This window comes from Bombus vosnesenskii, unplaced genomic scaffold (genome assembly GCF_011952255.1).
Source record: "Bombus vosnesenskii isolate JDL3184/JDL3185 unplaced genomic scaffold, Bvos_JDL3184-5_v1.1 scf7180000014579, whole genome shotgun sequence".
Taxonomy (NCBI): domain Eukaryota; kingdom Metazoa; phylum Arthropoda; class Insecta; order Hymenoptera; family Apidae; genus Bombus; species Bombus vosnesenskii.
In genome coordinates this window covers 472,914-491,886 of record NW_022883531.1, presented here as the reverse complement: position 1 = coordinate 491,886, position 18,973 = coordinate 472,914, and the positions used below count along the sequence as shown (strand labels likewise).

General features: G+C 47.2%; 1 protein-coding gene across 4 annotated transcripts in view; it reads right to left on the bottom strand.

The window, feature by feature from the left end:
* LOC117240273 (headcase protein) overlaps positions 1-18,973 on the bottom strand; it is a 158,558-nt gene that overhangs the window by 95,473 nt on the left and 44,112 nt on the right. The window lies entirely within an intron of this gene.

The following is an 18,973-nucleotide window of genomic DNA, read 5'->3' as shown; positions in this document are numbered from 1 at the left end:
ATAACAGACAAGGGGCTGATTTTAGGCGCAAAAGTGAATGGAAAATGTAAAACAAAATTTGTTTATACGACAATTTTTACAAATCGTCCACACAGAGAAAAAATTTATACCAATCGTTTGCGTATGAGTTTAGAAAATTTAATCTCTTCGTAGAGTTTAATGTCTTGACGGAGGAAAGGTGGGAAAAGGCAGTGTACGATCAAAGAAACAATTTGTTCGGCAAAAAAGAGAGATTTCAAGGGTCGGTGGGAATACAACGAGGGGGGAGAGATTCGCGAAAAAATCCCTCTTTTCCGAATAGAATCACGCCGAAGAAGGAACAGGTATACGGAAGCGTTGTCCGGTCGCGTATCCTCAAAAGCTCTCGTTCCTATCATATTTATGAGATGCCTCGAACCAACTGACTGCGACACCACATATATTTTATATACATATACATATACATACATATATATATATATATATATATATATATATATATATATATATATATATATATATATATATATAGGGACGGGGTAAATCAGCGTGGTCAAAAAGTGGCTCTCTGTCCGTGTGGAAATCTATGTATTCGGTCGCGCAATAAGACGTGACCTGCACGGGTGGGAAATTGGCTGAAAGCTCACGTCGCACGGTCTTCAAACGAGAAAAATCCGGAGCCCTCCCTTTGAACCTGTCGATTCTGCGAAGGGGAAAAGGAAAAAAGGCGTTTTCCGCGATTCTATTGCCCCCTTCTCCGCTCCCGGTTTCTCTTTTGCTTCGTTCGTTTTATCCTCCCTTGTAGAGATCGACAGAATTTCGATCCGTCGGCACCCTTCGATCCATCCGAAAAGTCGCAGCACATTGGCACGCAATCAAGCGGTAGTTTGAGCCGACCGACGCCTTCCGAAATGGTGGCGCGTACAACTCACCCCCATTCTTCTAACCCAATCGAATTCATCGCGCCGCATTAGCAGCTGTCGAAGCCGATCAAGGTCGTTATTCGATGCGAGCTGAAATCTGGCCACGGAAACGGCAGCGAAACGCGGCAAGAGCCTGCACGATCTCGTCCGCCTTTTCCTTTGTCCGACGACAATGCGACGAAATAGCAGGGCCATCGGCCTGCTATTTCTCTTCCCGGTCCCCTGGATCAATGGGACAAATTGGCACGAAATAACGATTAGCAGGGGCATCCAATGGCGAACCCTTCAAAAAAAAAAAAAAAAAGATAAAAAGAAAAACGCGAAACCTGCATCCGCTGACAGTTTTTGATCGGAATACGGACATGGCAAGGGATCGATTGAAAACCAAATCCTCTATTGTTGGCTGAATCTGTAGAAGCCGTGACAGCAGCTTGGGAACGTTTCGAGCTGTCGCAGGGTGTCGTGACAATGACGTCGTGAAGACGGAAGGCAACCTTTGATCTCTTTGGTGCCTGATCACGTTGCAGTCTCGATCGGTCTATCTCTATTGAAATCTCGGTTGTTGGATACATTTACAGAGTTTCCGACAGTAACTGGAGATTGCTCGGATTTGTCGCAAGACAACGGAACAGAGATGATACTATGTATCTACGAATGAAACAATTTTCGATACTTCTAGTTCCGATTACTCTAATTATATCGCAATCTCGAACAGCAACTCGGGACCACTTCGAGTTATCGTAAGACGGCGCAACAAAGACACCGTTTTGACGAATGGAAGAAAGCCTTTGATCGTCTTTGGCGTGTGATCATTGTGTTCTAATTCTACTGCAATCTCAAACATTCAATGGATTACAGAACGTCCGACAATAGCTTGAGATCACGTGAAATTGTCATAAAACGATATAACAAAGACGCCATTTCGACGTGCGAAACTTCGATGTGTTTGGTCGTCGCGTTCTGATTCTACTATAATTTTGACTATTCTAATTCCATCGCTGTTGGATCATCGCGTACGAATTCTGCTCGAATCTCATTACTCAGGAGCGCCCGAACTTCTACGCCATTCGAAGTGCAACCACGATCGACACCGTCTTCTCCGTTACGTAACTCCGTCGCGTATACACGGCAGGTTCCATGACGGAAAAAACGACCGAGGTAAGAATGCCAATGCGATTTTCCGAAACGTGTCCAGCTGCACGATGTAACGTTACAAGATCGTGGAAGTTTCTTGACGAATTTCCCCGCGGCCGACACGTAGGTAGAGGAATCGCGGAGAAGTCATCGGATCGCGTCAGACTGCTGATTGTTACGCAACACGCTCGCGCGCGAAGCCGGTTACAGATCCGCACACGCTGTGTTCCTCGATTCCGCGCGTATTCTCTCTTTCTCTCTCTCTCTCTCTCTCTCTCTCTCCTCTCGTTCTCTGGCTCACAGCAAACAACTTATATAATACCGTATATTTATCCACAGGCACGAGTTTACTGCACTACCGACACCGTTCCCTCTTGTCTGCGGTTCCGCCATACGCGCTAGAGAAAAGCGTAAGCTTGGCCGAGCGATACCTGTTCATTACGTAGCCCCGGGGCGGTCTATCCGAGAGAACACGTGACGCGTCGCTGTCTCATTAAGAAACGACGCTGGTTCCTTTCGGACCGGCGAGTTATTGTCGCGACAGGCGGTGATTACTTATCGACGTGTGTCGCCGTGGAAACACAGGCCTTTTCTAATTATCGCGCGAATAACATCCTTCGTGAATCCAGCGTATTTCGCTGTACGCGTAATCGAAGAATCAACAAAAGTTTATGTAATCTGCTAACTATTGGTAAATATTTTTTTTTCAAAAATGCACGGAAGAGAAATATGATTGATTTATCGTGAGACTTTCGTTTGTAAATCTATCGTGTATCTTTCTTCGCGTATTGACTCTTGGAACATAATTGTACACGTTAATACGTTCTCGACTACTTTTCTAAGATAAAGTACCGATAGCGATCGAAGAAAATTAGATCAATGAAAAACCACGAATCGCACACGTATTTGAAACGAAGCATTTACACCTCGCATTCAACATCGTATCGTCGGTTACATATTCAAAAACATTTATCAACGAGGTTAAAGATCTCTAAAAATCATCGCTAAAAGGGACGTATGTTCCTGTACGTAGAAAAATCCCGATCGAAGTAGCGTTAAACGCGTCCCAACTAGTTTCTCGTCCACGATACGCAGCGACTACTCTGTTATTCCGAGCACGCGGAGGAACGATGTTCGTTTGGAACGGAGTGAAATTCCAGTCGCGGATATCCAGTGGATCTCAAGTCTCGCCTATTCGCTGATTCTTCCTCGTCGAACAGATGAAATACGTAGCAGCTGAATGCGTGTACGAAGGAAAAGATAAATGCTCGTCGAGTTGGAGAGACATCCGGGGACGCAAGAGTTACGCTATCGGTTGGTGTGAGCTTGCACGCGCTTCGAGCGCGCACGAGAGTCGGAGACACGCGCGCACAGGTAACTGTGACTGTTTGAAGAACACGAGAATAGACACGAGACGGTAAACAGCGTCGATCCCAGACGATAGCGCGTAACCTAGCCCAAGAAAAACCTGATTGCCGAGCAGCTATAACATTCCGATACGTAAACATACGATCCGAGTGTTTGCCTATTGCGTCGCGAATGTTTCCAATCTCGTACGTGCGCGAGTCGCGCGAAAGAGAACCGGCAGGTGCGAGTGAGATGCGTGGAAGGAAGAGAAGCTACGGTGTGGCTATAAAAGGGTATTTGCACGCGCCTTTATTTTTCAATGAAACCTTTTTTTATCAGCTTCTACATTTCATTCTCGTAATATTCAATCTTTATCCTCGCATGGTAATATCATCAAACGGTGAGAAATTTAACACGCTTGGTGTCAGGTATTACGCGCACAAATGCGATAACGAATAGAGTACCGTGCAATTACTTTTCGTAGCCACTGCAGGTATAGTCACGGATAGTATCGCAACACTTATCATGGGAAATTTGTATACTGTGCGTTTTATATATTTTGAAATTTTATTAGACACGATCGCGTGTTTGGACATACTCGTTGAAAACTTCACTTTTGCTCGGTGAAGCAGTACGAAGTCGAATTGATTTGTCTTCCACAGGAGGCGATGTGGCACTCCGGTACGAAGCGGCCAATTATTCTACGCGAAAGACTCGTTATCCAATTTGGCTAACAAGGAGAACGATTGAACCGTCCGCCTCCGATTTTAACGAGCTTCTGGATGTTCGCGCTACGAATACCATGTTATCTTTAACCCCCTTCGACGTATGCGACACTCTCAATCTTCCACGTTATTCGTAATTGCGCTAAAACTCGCGGTCTAACTATAATAATCGTGATTACAGGAAAGTGCAGCTCCCGGCTATCGAGTCAGGCCCGTGCGCAGAAATTTCACTTTTCTACGCGGAATATATAATTTTACCGAAAAAGGTGAAAAAGGTTGGAAATTTCTAATGGTCTTGATTCGACGCGTATCCTCCAATTCATCCTCAAAGATTCACTTTATATTCGATTTTAAACGGTTGCGAATCGAAAATAACGCCATACGTAGTACTCTGAATATAATTTATAAGACTTGGATTTAATTTTACGAAGCGGATACAAAGATATATTTAACTGCAGCGTGGGTGATACGACGCGCAATACACGGTATACATAGTCTTGATAACTGACTACTGTTTTATCACACTACTCTCGTTATCGCAATTCGAAATAAGTCCTTGTCTTTAATGCGTTTCAACGATTCCGATTCTAACCGCGCATTCGATCATTTTTGTGGTTCATCGCTATTTAACGTCCACTTGGACCAGCGTAATCGTTGCGTGTCACGGCGCAGTAGGTCCTTAGGTAGCTTCGTGATTCACGAGAGGAGAACAGAAAGAACGTAGAAGGTAAGCACACGGTCCATCACGTAGAAGCGCATGGCCACGTAGCCAGTTTATTGCGCGCGAGCGTGCAAGTTCATAAGAACGTGACGTAACAGATAACGTGACACGACGCCCATCTCTCGACTGGATCGCGAGGCAATTTCTGCTGACAAGCTCGCTGGAATAATGCAACCTCGCCGAAGGGAATTACGCTAACCTGCTGTGTAGAAAAAACAGATTCTTTGATCGGCCTCGGCGCGCTGAGAGAAGGCGAACAAACGTGTTCAACGAGAACGCATTCTAACGACATAATTACGTCTGTTTTTTTTACGAAACAGCACGCTTCTTGGCTACGTTGAACCGTGAACTTTACTCTGCGAGATTACGACTCGTTTGACGACTATATAGATATAGTTATCTGAATGTTCGTTGGCCATCGAACTGTCGTTATGGAAAAATGGTTCTCAATTCCAAATTTCACTCTTTTCTATCGTATAGATACCGTAGTAGTCTAATACCTCGATCGTCGTCCAACTCGCAGATGCCTCAACGCAACGGTGTTACGCGTTGAAGCTTCGAGCCTTAATACGTTGAGGTTCTAAAAGGTTTCCCAAGCGAGGATCTAGCCATACCGATTCCTTTTGGCGAAGTACGGTGAAGATCCGTTTTATTTCGTCCTACGTTTCGGATTGCCGTGGTTAAGATGGCTGGCTGATCTCTTCTACACTATTTTTGAAAGCTAGAAATTGGACCCGCCAGCCAATTAAGGTTTGACCAGCCAACGAAGTGTAGCTATAGCAGGTATACAGGTAAATTTACAGCGTATAAACCACGTGCTTGGCAAAAACGTACAAGTACAGCACGATGCCAAAATAAAAATAGATACAGAATTAGTTATTAACCCTATAACGTAGAATACTTTTCGAGCTACCCGAATAGAAACGTACAGTTTTGTTTTCAGCAGAATTGTTTCCTGGAACTGGAACTACTTCCCTCTAACATATAGCCACATATATCACGCACAAATTCGTCTATCTAATCAAGGTAAAAAGGAAAAAAAAAGAGAGAAAGTACACGTAATCGTGTTTTTATCTGCATAAAAGTAGGTTATTATCCAATATTACCTAAAGCATTCGCATGTTTTTAGTAATCTAAAGAGTTATACGCGCGATACCAGCCGTATTTACCGGTTTGGTAGTTCCAGAGCCAACTTGTTATTAGATTATTTGTATCACGAAGCGCAACACACGCCGACGCTCGTATTGACGAGGTCGGGGTCGACATTGAAATCCGTCGACGAATCGGGATCTACGCTAACCTAACTCGAGCCGACAACGATAGCTCGTGTGCGATAACTGCTTTTATCAGAGTCGTTCGCTAAGCTGTGGCACACGCACACGCTTCTAGAAACTTAGAGAAGAGAGGGAAACGGATCCTCGCGTGTATGTGTCGGTGAGCAGACGCGTGCTGGTTGGCTGGTGCGTAAGAATAGAGCTAGTAAATAGCTCCGGCTGCTCGACGATATTACTAACCTAGCCCAACGCGTTACGACACCGAGTTGTGCCGAGTCGACCCTGACGCAAAAGTAGCAGCGTGCACGCGCGCACCGGCCTAGCCTAGCTTAGCGCTTAGCGGTCGTTGACTGAATTTTATGCACTCGATGCAAGTGCGCCGTGCTGACTCTCTCTTTCTTTCTCTCTGTCTCTCCCTCTCTCTCTCTCTTTCTCTTTCTCTCTCTCCCTCCTCTCTGTTGCCACCAACTCGAGTCGATTCGTGGTGCACAGTGTTTCGAAACGAGCGCCTGTGACTACGAAAAAGTCACTAACCTCGCACTATTGAATTACGATAATTACCATTTCCTTCCAACGAGTAGAAATTACATAGAAAACTGTAGCGTAGCTGTCTAACTGTAATGTAAATACAATATCTTCGCTTTACCAACGTAACAAAATGTCAATTCTACACGTTTTTTTTTTTTCTACAAAAGTATCCTCTGTCACCCAGTTCTCTCGCAAATATTCTTCCCATGAAATCCAATTACGGACTATCGCATTTTCCATGCAATATCCCACGATTGGCAACAATGCTCTTAAAAAACCATCGTCCTGTTTCAGAGAGGCTGGTCTGTCGGTCATCGTTCGACCCAGTGTGCTCGCGTTTGAAAAAAGATTACCAGTCGGAAAAGAGAAGTTCCGTAATCCTATTGTTTGCCGCGTTTCACCACGGAGGAAAGGGGAACAATAGAGGCATTAGCCGCGTGTTCGGTTGGTCGGTCGATCGTAGCCGCGACTAAAAACCATGTGCCTTTATAAACACAGCAGCAGATAACGAAGCTGACGGCGTTGGCTCATCGAACAACAGATATCTAACTTGCTCGTAAACAGCGCATAGTGTTCGAGAACGAGCATCTGTCCGAGAAAAGTCGTAATTTTGATCATTTTCTATTATCTAAATCGTGTTTCTTTTTGTACGGTTTCTATACGTATAATATATACAATATATGTAATTAGCACATAGATGTCTTTTATCTCTATCGTCTTATAACGAAGGAAATTTTAATCGATACAATTATTTCCACGCGATAATCGAAGAAGAAGAGTCTCGTTTGAAGAGAGAAGATAGCCGACGAATTCCTGTGTTTGCGTTCCTCTAGAATAAATTAGCAAGCGCCACGGCTTCCTGGCGTGCGGCTGCCGAACGTTAAACGCCGATCTCGAATTAGAGTTCCCGTTTCGGTGCCAGCCAAAAAGGTGTTCGTGGGCGGTGATGCGCTCGCCTTACCGCTCGTCGAATCTGACGTTTCTTCATCCTCTTTGCCAATACCAAACTAACCGACAAACACAGTCGAACAGCCAAATAGAAGAACGCATTGTTACGCGAGCTTGGGAATTTTTCCATTGGGTAGATCGTTCGTACACACGCGGTGATTCGCCGAAGTATTCAAACGTTCGCAGAAACCTTTCATCAGATTGTTATAGAATTCTGTAACAAATTCTCTCCCAAGAGACTACGACCGATAGTACGAAATTCATAGAAATTTCTTTTTCCGATCCCCAAATGAGAACGCATAATATCAACGTGAATTTCATCTCGTATAACGCACAACGTCCATTTATACCAATCTCAAATATACCGAGTGTCCCATGATTTATGGACAAGTATAACTTTTATATTTCGGTCGTCGGTAATTCGGATATTAAATACGAAAGTTCGATCGCCGAGGATCGTAACTTTCGGTTCGAAGTTCACGTACGTAAAGGACGAAGGGGAGGGCACGGGTCGCTGAAAAGTAGCGAGTTTCGTAAGAAATATGCGCGGATCAAACGGGAGATGGCGCCATAAAACGGTTACAGCGTCTCTGGTGGCCGGATGCACGTGGCTAGGTTGAAATAAATTCCAGCCTAAGTACGCGAAAAGTTTTAATGGGGCCGCGGTATTTACGCCGGGACAGCCCTTCTTTATTCCGTGGAATTTATGGCGCGGCCATGTTCCGCATTAACGGAGTGTCCCTCTCTGTTTTCGCAAGAATACGCAAAGTCCGACGTCATAGCCTCGAAACGCGGTATGCAAATGCGAACCGGAGTTCTTAATGGTCACCTTAAAATTCGGAACGACCTCGGGGAGCAGGTAGGAGAAATATTGAAGCTTCGACTCGTAATGCGAAGCGCTTTGTCCTCCAATGTTCGAAGAAATAACGAAACAATGTGACTTCGAAGATTTCCTCTGGCATAAGAAACGTGCGGAGAATCTTCTACCGATAGAAGAATGAATCCAACGGACGTAATCGAGCGGCCACGAGGCACGCAGTTGAGTAACGTCTCGTGCATCGCGATTATCCCGAGCAACGTGTCCGAAATTCAACAGGACATTCGGGGCTAATCCTGTAAATAAGAAACACCGGATTCGTTCTACCGCCTCGTACACGTTTATTCGAGCCGTAAAAAGCTTTCAACCCTTTGCGGTTGGATTATTCTCATTATAAACGGCCACTCGCTTAATTCGCCCCTACGGTGAATTACCGGAGACCAAGCAAAAGAACAATTTTTCGGCCGATCGTGCCACGGATCTTAACGGATTAATTGTATCGGTAGATCGTGGATTTTTGCGCACTTGTGGGAAATTAATATAGAAAAATACGAAGAATATCCGTCCTAAGTAGAGTGGCTGGTGAGAAAAATAAGCACTTGTTAAATTTCGTCATTTTTTAAGTACTTCTACTTTGCTTGATTTGCATGGCGTCATTCGTTAACGCGCAAGATGCGCGCTATTATTTTATTTCAAGCTGTGCACGACCTCGTGGTCCGTACGATACCGAGGTAGGCACTAGGCGGATATTACACGGATAGGTACTCATACACGGCACGTTCTCACGCATTTACAAGTATATTTTGAAATCGCGTGTCCGATGCGGAAACATTGTCGCAGGTCAGTTGAACGTGACGCGAATCACGCTGTCGCGCCGCTTGCCAAGAAATTCCTCGCAAGCACCGGACTCGTTTAGTAGCCAAGCTTCCTCGATATTGAATGGACCAGAGTTGTTTTCCTGCTCGTTTGAAACGTCTCATTTACTATTTTTCTCCTGCCATCTCGTTTCCTCGGTTCGATTTGACAGGTTTAGTCGTTACGTGTTTCTTAAACGCAAAGAGGATACACGAACGCCGCCAATTTTTTCAACGAAACAGCGAAGCGACTTTGTAAAAAGTCTGGGTCGTTCGAAGAAATTCTCTGCGCGAGATCGAGCTTTGTTTTTCTGTCGTGAAACCTTGGTAAGAACTCTGCAAATATTTTGTATCGAATAATAATCTCGTTTCGTGAGCGCGTCGTCGTTCGCTCGAGCTAGGTTCGGTGGCGAATACACGCGAGGCCCGCGAGCATTCTTCTCTTGCTTTGGAATCGTTTCACGAAAAACGCGACACATTGCAGAAACAGAAAACACGGTTTGCCTTTGGTACGAACCACCCACGTTTAGCTCGCGGCATTGCGGTAAACCCTTCGTTTTACTTGTCAAACGTAATTCACAAGAATATATCGCTGAGATTTTATACGTAAAAACGTGAATCGATCAAAACGTAGCTTAGAAAGTGTTAAAACATGGTAACATATAACTGTAGCTTTGAATGTAACTAACGTTGGAACATCAGTGTGTCTCGGAATTAATCCAATCTCCGCAGCCCAAGGATTAAAACGTACATAAATGGAGAAATAAATGGTTAGCACGATAAAACTCTAGTGCTTGTTTTTCCATCTCCTTGCCAGGTCTCCCGCAACCCTTTTCTTTGTGTAAAGGTGACAAAACGCCACGATTAAGAACAGCCAGTCCAGCGAGGGTCCAACCGGATGGCTGATGACACGCCCGAGACCTCTTTCGAATTAACCAGCGGAGCAGAGGGTCGTTTTTCAGCTTGACCGTACACGCATCGTGTAACGTATCCCGCTTTTTTTCGCGTTTTCTCTTTGACGGGTGTCACATTCGGCGCCTCTTTCGGAATTTCTTTCACCCACGGCCGAAGAAGCCGTGTTTCGTGTTCGTTTGCCACCCCTTTCGTGTCACACCAACGTCATTAAAGCACACTAAATGACGGTGGCACTCGCGTAACGACGATTCTACGTGCGTTAGAAACGCGCAGTCTGTAGAAAAGAAGAAAGGGAAGACTTGTACCAACCTCAGATGAGCGAACTATCAAATTTTTGCTAAATCTATCTTTTATCCAGCTTGCGAGATCGAATAAACAATCGAACAAATTCGCGAAAGAAACGTGTCGCTGTAGTACGTAAATTCAGTTAAGAATTAAACGCTAAGAAAATGGACGAAACGTCTGACAACGTTAATTCGGTAGATCCATAGCGATCTTAAGCTGAATCTCGCTCTTGATTCCATGCGCGATAACCGTGTCTAATGAAAAGCTAACAACCAGATTCGTAATCCACTGAAAACCACGAAAATCACATGCTCGAGTCGGCGACCCCATAACTTCGAGTGATTCGATCCCCGAGAGAAAATAGAGGAAGACAGGATTATCCGAGTCACCTAAGTTTCAAATTCTATCTCGAAACTCGATCGTTGTTGTAATACCGTACCGTATTATTATCTCGAACCAAGTTTTGGTAATTTCCTAATTTTCAGTAGAACGTTCTTCCGACTCGAATAACCCTATCTCACCCTATACTTTTATTCTTTGCGCGAGCTTTCAAGACCACGTTACACCGGTGATTTCTCTGATCGTGATAACCCATATCCGGGATCACTCGCGGCAATTACGAAACGCCTTAAGACCGTCGAGACTCGCCTCGTTCCTGCAATTTGCATGTAAAGCAGCCGTAACAGCCCTCCTCGCTCCGTTACCCCGTAAGATGGCCAACAACCAGAGTTTAGAATCTCTCTGTTACGTGTCAGGACATCCCCCTTTCGACTTACCGTGAGAGAGCTCGATTAAAAGCGACTTAAAGCGCGACTTACGCTCGCAGGCGCGCCGATGTACGCGGCGGATTATCTTCGAGCTGATAGCGAACGCGTTGGCGCGCGTCCCGCCGGGACAAAGCGGCGCGATCGCTATCTCGATCGACCACCAACAGGCAGGCAACGTCACGAAACGCGGCGCTCGCTCGATACACGCTAGAGCTCTGCCTCCGATATCGATCGCGATCTAACGCGGATTCGCGCCACAGTTCCACCAACGAGACACGGCCAGTGTGTGTTTTATTTGCAAAGCCGATATACGCGCCGCTTCGAAGCCGGATTTCTTTCTGCTGGTACAGCATCTCTCTCGTTCGTTGCAGATTACGCGGCTCGCTGGTTTTTAATCGAATTTTCCGTCGAATCGATTACCGCGCCGATAATCCTGTCTCGAGCGCGACATCAGCGCGACACTGAATCACAAAAGTATTTCAACGTTTACAGAAACTCGACGAATTTGTCGCTAAATGTACTACTATTGCTACTACTACTGGCTATATCGGCATCAGTTTGGAACATCCTCTTTAATGCTTCTTACGATTCACAAATTAGAGAATTTAAAGAAGAGAAGAGAGTTTGTTACGAAAGAGACTGGCGCTATGAGCCGGTTTTGTTGTCGCGTATTGGCTTATTTGCTTACAGTTTTGGCTTACTGTGTACTATTTTAAAGATGCATAGATTTTTGGAGTCGGTACGGCATAAAAAAAATGGAGGCAACTTGACAAAGTCGGTGGATGCTACGAACGAAGAGAGGTCGGATAAGCTGCGAGCCATCCGATAGTGGAAATTTATGTCGGTCGTGAGCGAAAGGCAGAGGAAAGAGAGGGAAGGTGAAATTCAATGGCGAGATAGATCTAATCGTCGAGGAACACGGCTCCCGCGACTCGCGTTTCACCGCTCGAACCGACAATAAAGCTCGTGTCGCGAGACACCCTCGTAAATTTCTGGTTTTCTTTTAGAACTCGCTTTTTCGCCGAGATCGAGATCCGCTACTACGACTACACGTTTAGACGTGAAAATCTACGATCGACCGTAATACATCTGTAACCGTAGAAACGCGAAGAAAATATAAGATCCTGCGGCGGAAACCAGTCAAAGACCTTCATAACCCATTTTATCGGTGAAAGCTCGCATTCTTCCATGGTTGGCAATAACAGCGAGCTACGGGCGGACGACGCGCTCGTTTCGCAACCTTCCGGAGGGTTATCGAGACTCGAGGAGAGGCCCAGGTGAAAGAGAGCAGAGGCCCGTATCCTCTCGAAAGACTCCAAGACGAGCATTTTAATATGACAGAATCCTCTTACCGCCGGTCCCCTCCCACTCTTTCTCTTTATAAAAAGTTTAATATACCGGTGTTGTCCTGCAGCCCCTATCCCCCGTTTCGCATCCCTCCTCTCTCTCTCTTTATCCCCTAAGAATGTTCACTGTCCTCGAAGTGGAGAGGAAAGGGAAAAGAAGAAGACGCGGGTGCTTAAACCTGGAAAACTTGCCGGAGGACGGCAATAAGCCATCTCTCGATGATCCCATCCCCGTTTTAGGCAAGCTCCCTATAAATCTTCATTATAGTATGCCACGGAATCGCGATAGCGTCGTGGAGCCGCGCAGAAAGATCGGATAAAGTCGACCGTGTGGAGAGAGCTTCCTCTTGCCTGGCAATGCCGATGATAGATCGAGAGCACGAAGAGATTTCGAGGAGAAGGGAAAAGGAGGTGGGAAACAGGGTCGTCGATGTACCGAGAGTCTGCGATGAAACGCGGCAAGCTGGATCGAAACGTCGAGACGAAGAGCGAAGCAACGTCTCGCGACTTCGACACAAAGCCGAAATCCAGTCGAGGATGAGATTTCGTCGAGAGGCCGAGAAAGGCCGCAAAAACGCACCCTTCTTGCGCTGTTTCTCCTCTCCTCTCTCTCGGTCGTTCTCCGTCTCTTCCACCTCGTCTGCACACCTTTTCTTCTTCCTATGTAGCGACCGTGCCAAGTTGGCATCCGAAGTTCGCGTTACGCAATCCCGGAGCGAAATCCCGAGACTAGCTGTTCTTTGCTCCAAGAAAAGCCAACGATCTCCTCTCGGCCGAAGCAATATCTCTTCTCTTCTTGGACGACCGGATGATATATACGCGTCAGTTGAATCACGTTGCACCGTGTACTTTATTCGTGGAGTACCCCCTCTTCCACGTTTGCCATGTTCTTCCTTAGCCTCGTCGTGTTTTTCTCAGCTGCTCTCTCTTTTCTAAGATCGTTACTTGGCATACGAACGTACGCGTGATATCGTTCGAAGACTATGAAGCGATCGATCTTAGAACGAACTTGAAACGTTACGGTGGTTAGGCAGAAGAGTGGTGGCATCGCGTCCAGCGTTGGACTTGCAATCTCCCACGATATGGTTGGGTTAGGTACACGTAGTTGTTTGTTCTTATTTCTTAAGGAATAACGATAAATTATAGTAAAATTCTTGTAACTAAAAGACTAACTGGAAGGTTACAAACTTCACAGTGTGATCCTTACAACGATATATCAAGAACAGTGTGTGTATCACGCGCTGTTTGCAAAACTACCTAAGCCGCAGTCGTACCTTGGCACTCGTCTCTCGCCTCGGGAACACGATACAGCCTCTCTTCCAGCTGAAATAGCGCACAATACCGCGCGTTACAGCGCCACATGGAGAATTCGAAAGGAGGACGCAGCGGCCAAGGTCGCTTTATCCCCGTTCAACTTTACGACCGACAGAAATTCGATTTCTCGTGTTCGCTACCCACCATTCCACGTGTCCTTTATACCTCTACAAGCCTCTGAAAACACCTTCCTGTCATAGATACAAAAGCTCGAAAAGCTTCAAAGAAGCCTGATATCTTCCGAAGAAAATAGATTCGACCCAAGAAAAAACAGACTACGACGGATTTCACGCGATCCCGATGTACGTGCACGGACAAAGATCGCGAGGGAACGTGGAAACGGTGAGAATCGTCATTTGCAGCAGGCTCGCTCCTGGACGCGTCAAAGGGCCGCCGGCTAATCAGCTCCCCAAACAGAGACCGAGGCTAATCTTCCTCGTCTCATCAGGGTTGGACGACGTCAGGGGAAAGCACGGAGAAGGCGGAGGATGAAACACCCCTTGATGTACTAGCATGTTTGACGCGGCAGACTATCGGAGAATATTGTAAATCGCTCGATAATCAGCCCCGATCTTCTTCCAATATTTCCACCAATTACCGTAAAACCTCTACTGCCTTGTCTTCGAATCCGTTTGGAAAAATCTCTTCGACTGTGTGTTAAATTCGCACGACGAGCAACATTGCCACAAAAGTTGAACTATTTCTCGCCGTAACCTTTGGTCAGTTCGGCTTCAAAGAGTCTCAGTTAAGGATTCGAGATTCGTTTTACTTTATTACGCTGCGCGAACGTCGATATGTTCGAATGCATAAAAGTATGTACGCAGAAATATAAACGGTTCGACGTGAAAAAGTTACAGATCTGGAAATCCGAAGGTCCCAGTTTAAAGACTACGCGCAACTCGCTCATCCTCGACGTCTATGCGAGACACGATCAGCCGGACGAAAGAGAAGTTGTTTCGGTGTGCGTGCGTAGGAAAAGGACATTAGCCCTGCGGGGGTGTGGTACTCGAAGAAGGAGCGGCGCGAGAAGTTGCTGCAGGTTCTCCCCCGATGATGGCCGAAGCCCGTAAACGGGAGCCATCGGGCAGACAGCGTCGTGGGTCTGGAGGAGCTCGTACATCAACTTAATGCGCGGTTGACATCCCGCAGGCGTGCGCCGCAACGCTCCCTTCGGTGCACGACGACGACGACAAACCTGAGAGACAGAGTCGGAGAGCGAGCTCGGTTGGCCGTCATACACAATGGCTTCCGGTTCTCTGGAGAGAAAGCAGAGGAGAGCCGCCGCGTGACGTTAGGGTATGCTGGTGTGCGGTGGAGCGGCGTGTCCTTTTGTGGCCGCGTGCACGAGCGAGCTGATGCGCCGAGCGAAGAGAAACATAGAAAGAGATATAGCCCGGTAGCAATCGTGAAACGAAGGGCGAAGGGAGAGGAGAGAGAAAGGGGGCAGAGAGAGAGAGAGAGAGAGAGAGAGAGAGAGCGCATTGTGCCCTAATCACGCTATTGTCTGGCCGCTGATAGTTGACAGTCCGCCGGCAGGCCGCGTCGAGGATGACGGAAACGACGAAACCCATCGTTAAGCTGCCTAGACGGGGGAGGAAACGGAGGAAAGGAACGCGTGGACGAGGAGGAACCAAGAACGAGGGGACAGGAAGGGGTTGTCGCTTGATTTTCGACCGGACTCGGCCGTTTACCAACAAAGGGGTAAAATTGCTTCGGAGGGCTGCGTCTCTGATTACGACGATGTTCGTGGAAGGGAGGATAAGACGGCCACGGAGACGAACAACAGGGCGAAAAGGAAATTTGAAACTCGCTCGTGGAAAACGAGCACCGTTCCGAGAGAGATCCGATCGATGATACTTCGTTAGCGTCGGCGTAGCTGACGATTCGTTTCAACGGTCTCTTTAACACGGAGAGAAGAAAGGAAAGCAGGAAACGAGGAGCGGCATAAAAAACCATCCCCCTGAAACGACGAAGGCGTTCCGCCGAAAAAATCCAGTCGGATAAAAAGCCGAGGAAAATCGAGTCGTTAGATCCTGTTGCTTCCGACAAGGCGTAAAAAGAGCAACGATACCGTCGCGCCTCGGTGGGCAATGTCGCGCGAAACGCGATAGCTATGCTTCGGCACCGAAGGCATACAGGGGGTGGAGTTTCTCCTTCGCCCGTGAAAGTCATTACTTAAGATACGACCACGCGGAAAAAAAGATCCGCCGCAAAACACACCTTGGCTCGCAGCTCTAGCGTGCCACACCCCTCGATTACGGTAGTTGCGTGGGTTGAGAATGTCGGGTGCGCGGCCAACAGCCACGAAGAGCATACAACGTCGGGCGAACTGCCGCTGAAACCACCTAGGGAAACAGGGATCTTAAAGTCGGCCGTCCATATCCGAGTAGGCTTTAAACTTTCTCTGGTAGATTTCTGCTGATCCCTCGTCGCGGAAGTAAACACTTCGGACAGACTACGGTGGTGGTGTCCGAATAAATGAACAGCCCTGGGGAGGGATCACGATCGTACATCCGGACAGATATGTTTCGACGAATTAGTCGTCGTTGCTAGTAGATCGCGGATCATTACGTATCTAAAGGTACGGAAATGTACGAAGTGTACGTAATATGCGAAAAAGTATATATATAATATCGTTATGATATTTAATAAACGAAGCAAATGTCCACTTAGCTTCGATCTCTCCAAAGACGTATTTCATCTTTAATCCCATTTGCTTTTTTTTTAGTCAGAAATTTACGATCTCTCGATACAATTTTCTATCCACTCCAAATATCAACCTCTATGATGGAAAGCTGGCTGTTTCGATTAAGTCGCGTCGAAAACAGGCGAATAAAGCGATTTGTTACGTAGAACGCGCAGGGTGGTACACGGAGTCAGCAGTCGATAAACTCTTTTGCCAGCCGGAGGGAAGGCGAGGCTTACCGGCTCTAAGTACCCGACGTAATATTAATACCCGAGGGATGCATGCATAATGCAGCACGCGAGGATAGGCAACGCGTGGCGTACAACGTATACGGAGAGAAGGCGTGTCGGTATCGGGCTGATCGGACACACACCGGTTAAGATCTCGGCTGTTACGAGAGAACTTCTCTTATAAGGCTGTTCCGTGGTGTGACTCAATTCCAGCGAATATGGTAATCGACGTGTTTCTTCTGCGCGCCTACCATACACGCCAAGAACCGGTATACGAGACGTAGAACGCATCGTGTCGCTCGCATTCGAGTCAATAACGTCGCGTACGACCGATAATCGTGGTTAAAGACGACGTTCTGGTAAACGGCGCTCGAAGCAAAGACAAGACAGGATAGACGATCTTTCTTTCATTTTCGAAATTACCATCCCCAGGCATCGGCGTAAACGTTGGAGACGATCGCTCGATCGACCGACTTCCGAACGCCATTCCCCGTGCTTCTTTCAACTTTCTCTCTTTCTGTGTGAAATGGGTTATGAGGGCCGAGCAATCCCATGGTACGAGGGCGTCGACGCTGCATTCTCGGCCAGCGAGGAAAGAATTCGGGGGAGAAGAGACACGCAGAAGAGACGCATCACGGGGTTAGCACGGCAATACGGAAGGGTGGGAGTAGCAGGGTGGCGGCTTAGATCCGCTCGCGTCGCCTGGGTGTCTGCCGCGCCGGCTGGATCATCGGGGAAAGTTGGCGACGTCAGCGGAGTCAAGGCCGCGAAGCGTTGCAGCGCCGTCGCAGCCGGTGCTCCAGAGCCTCTCACCCCTTCCAGCCCTTCTTTTCTTCCTAGCTTTCCACCACGCACACGCGCGCATACACACATACACACACAGAGTCGTCCGTACGATGGCCGTATCTTCGAGAAACAAGCCACTCTCGGCCCTCTTCGTCCCTCTACCACTCTGCTAGGGATCAGCCTGTCCCGGAGGGGATGGAAGGGGTAGGCCGTGTCTGTGCTGCAGTGACGGTCGATAGAATTGTCTGCGCACATGCGCAGCCAAACGCTCGTCAGCTGCGCCATTGATTCCCGCCTCCACCCCCTCGAGCCACCCTCTAACCCGTCACTGTGTAGACTTAAAGGGGAGAGGGCGGAATAAAGGTAGCTAATTTGTATAACGTCAGCTCGGAAACACCTCGTGGATGTGTCAGCGAACTCGCTACCAGATTTTCCAAACGATCCGAGAACGTACGCGAGACCCTTCTGCCACTTCTGCCGTTTCATTCTCCGCGCGAAATCTTTCCTGCCGAGGGTGACCTCCTTCGCGCCGATGTCTCGTCCTGTCCCGTTAAGAGGGATGACGCTAGGGTACTCTGACGATAGGACCCTTTCGTCCAGGAGGATCATAGTCCGGAGAAAGGAAACGTTTCCTGGAGAACGACCATGAAAACGAAGTCTAGCCGTGACGCTCTTTGTTGAAACTTCGCGAGATACGGTGTGTACTGCATGGCAACGCTAGTCTGACGAGAATCGATTCGATGCAGTCTCGCGCGATCGCGTGACGTCTAGCGCAAGTAACGAGATTCATATACATGCGCTATCCGTATGCTATACCGATATCCGGAAAATTACAATATATGCTATCGTTGTACGAAACGCGACGATCGATCTAGATCGATCGAGGAATATAACTGATTTGGCCTTGGAAAAATGGTAACGAAAAAACTAGCGATACGAATCGGTTGAAAAGGTTGTCGTAAGATTTGGCGAACGCGGACGACGAAAAATTAACTTTTTGCGCTTAATCCGGAAGAATTTAGCTATAAGAATATAGTCACGTAATTTTAATTTTTTCATTCCGCTTTAACGTACGTGGACCACTCGCTCTTCTCCACTGCCAATTCTCTCTCGTTGTTTCACTAGGAGAACGTTGGCGATTTAACGGTGTTCGCGAAAGAATGGGAAAGAGCCCGTACACATCTGGACGAATGGAACGGACAGGCGATAAAGACGGACACCGAAAAATGGAGGCGGAAAGAAAACGGTGGCAGCCGAGTACGAGGAAACAGGATATTCCCCGGGTACTCCAGGGAAATTGAGATTGGATCCTGGAGGAGAGAAACCGAGCGAATCTACTGGCAACGCGAACTACGTGAAACGAGGGAGAAGCCTCTTGCGGATAGTCTGGCACG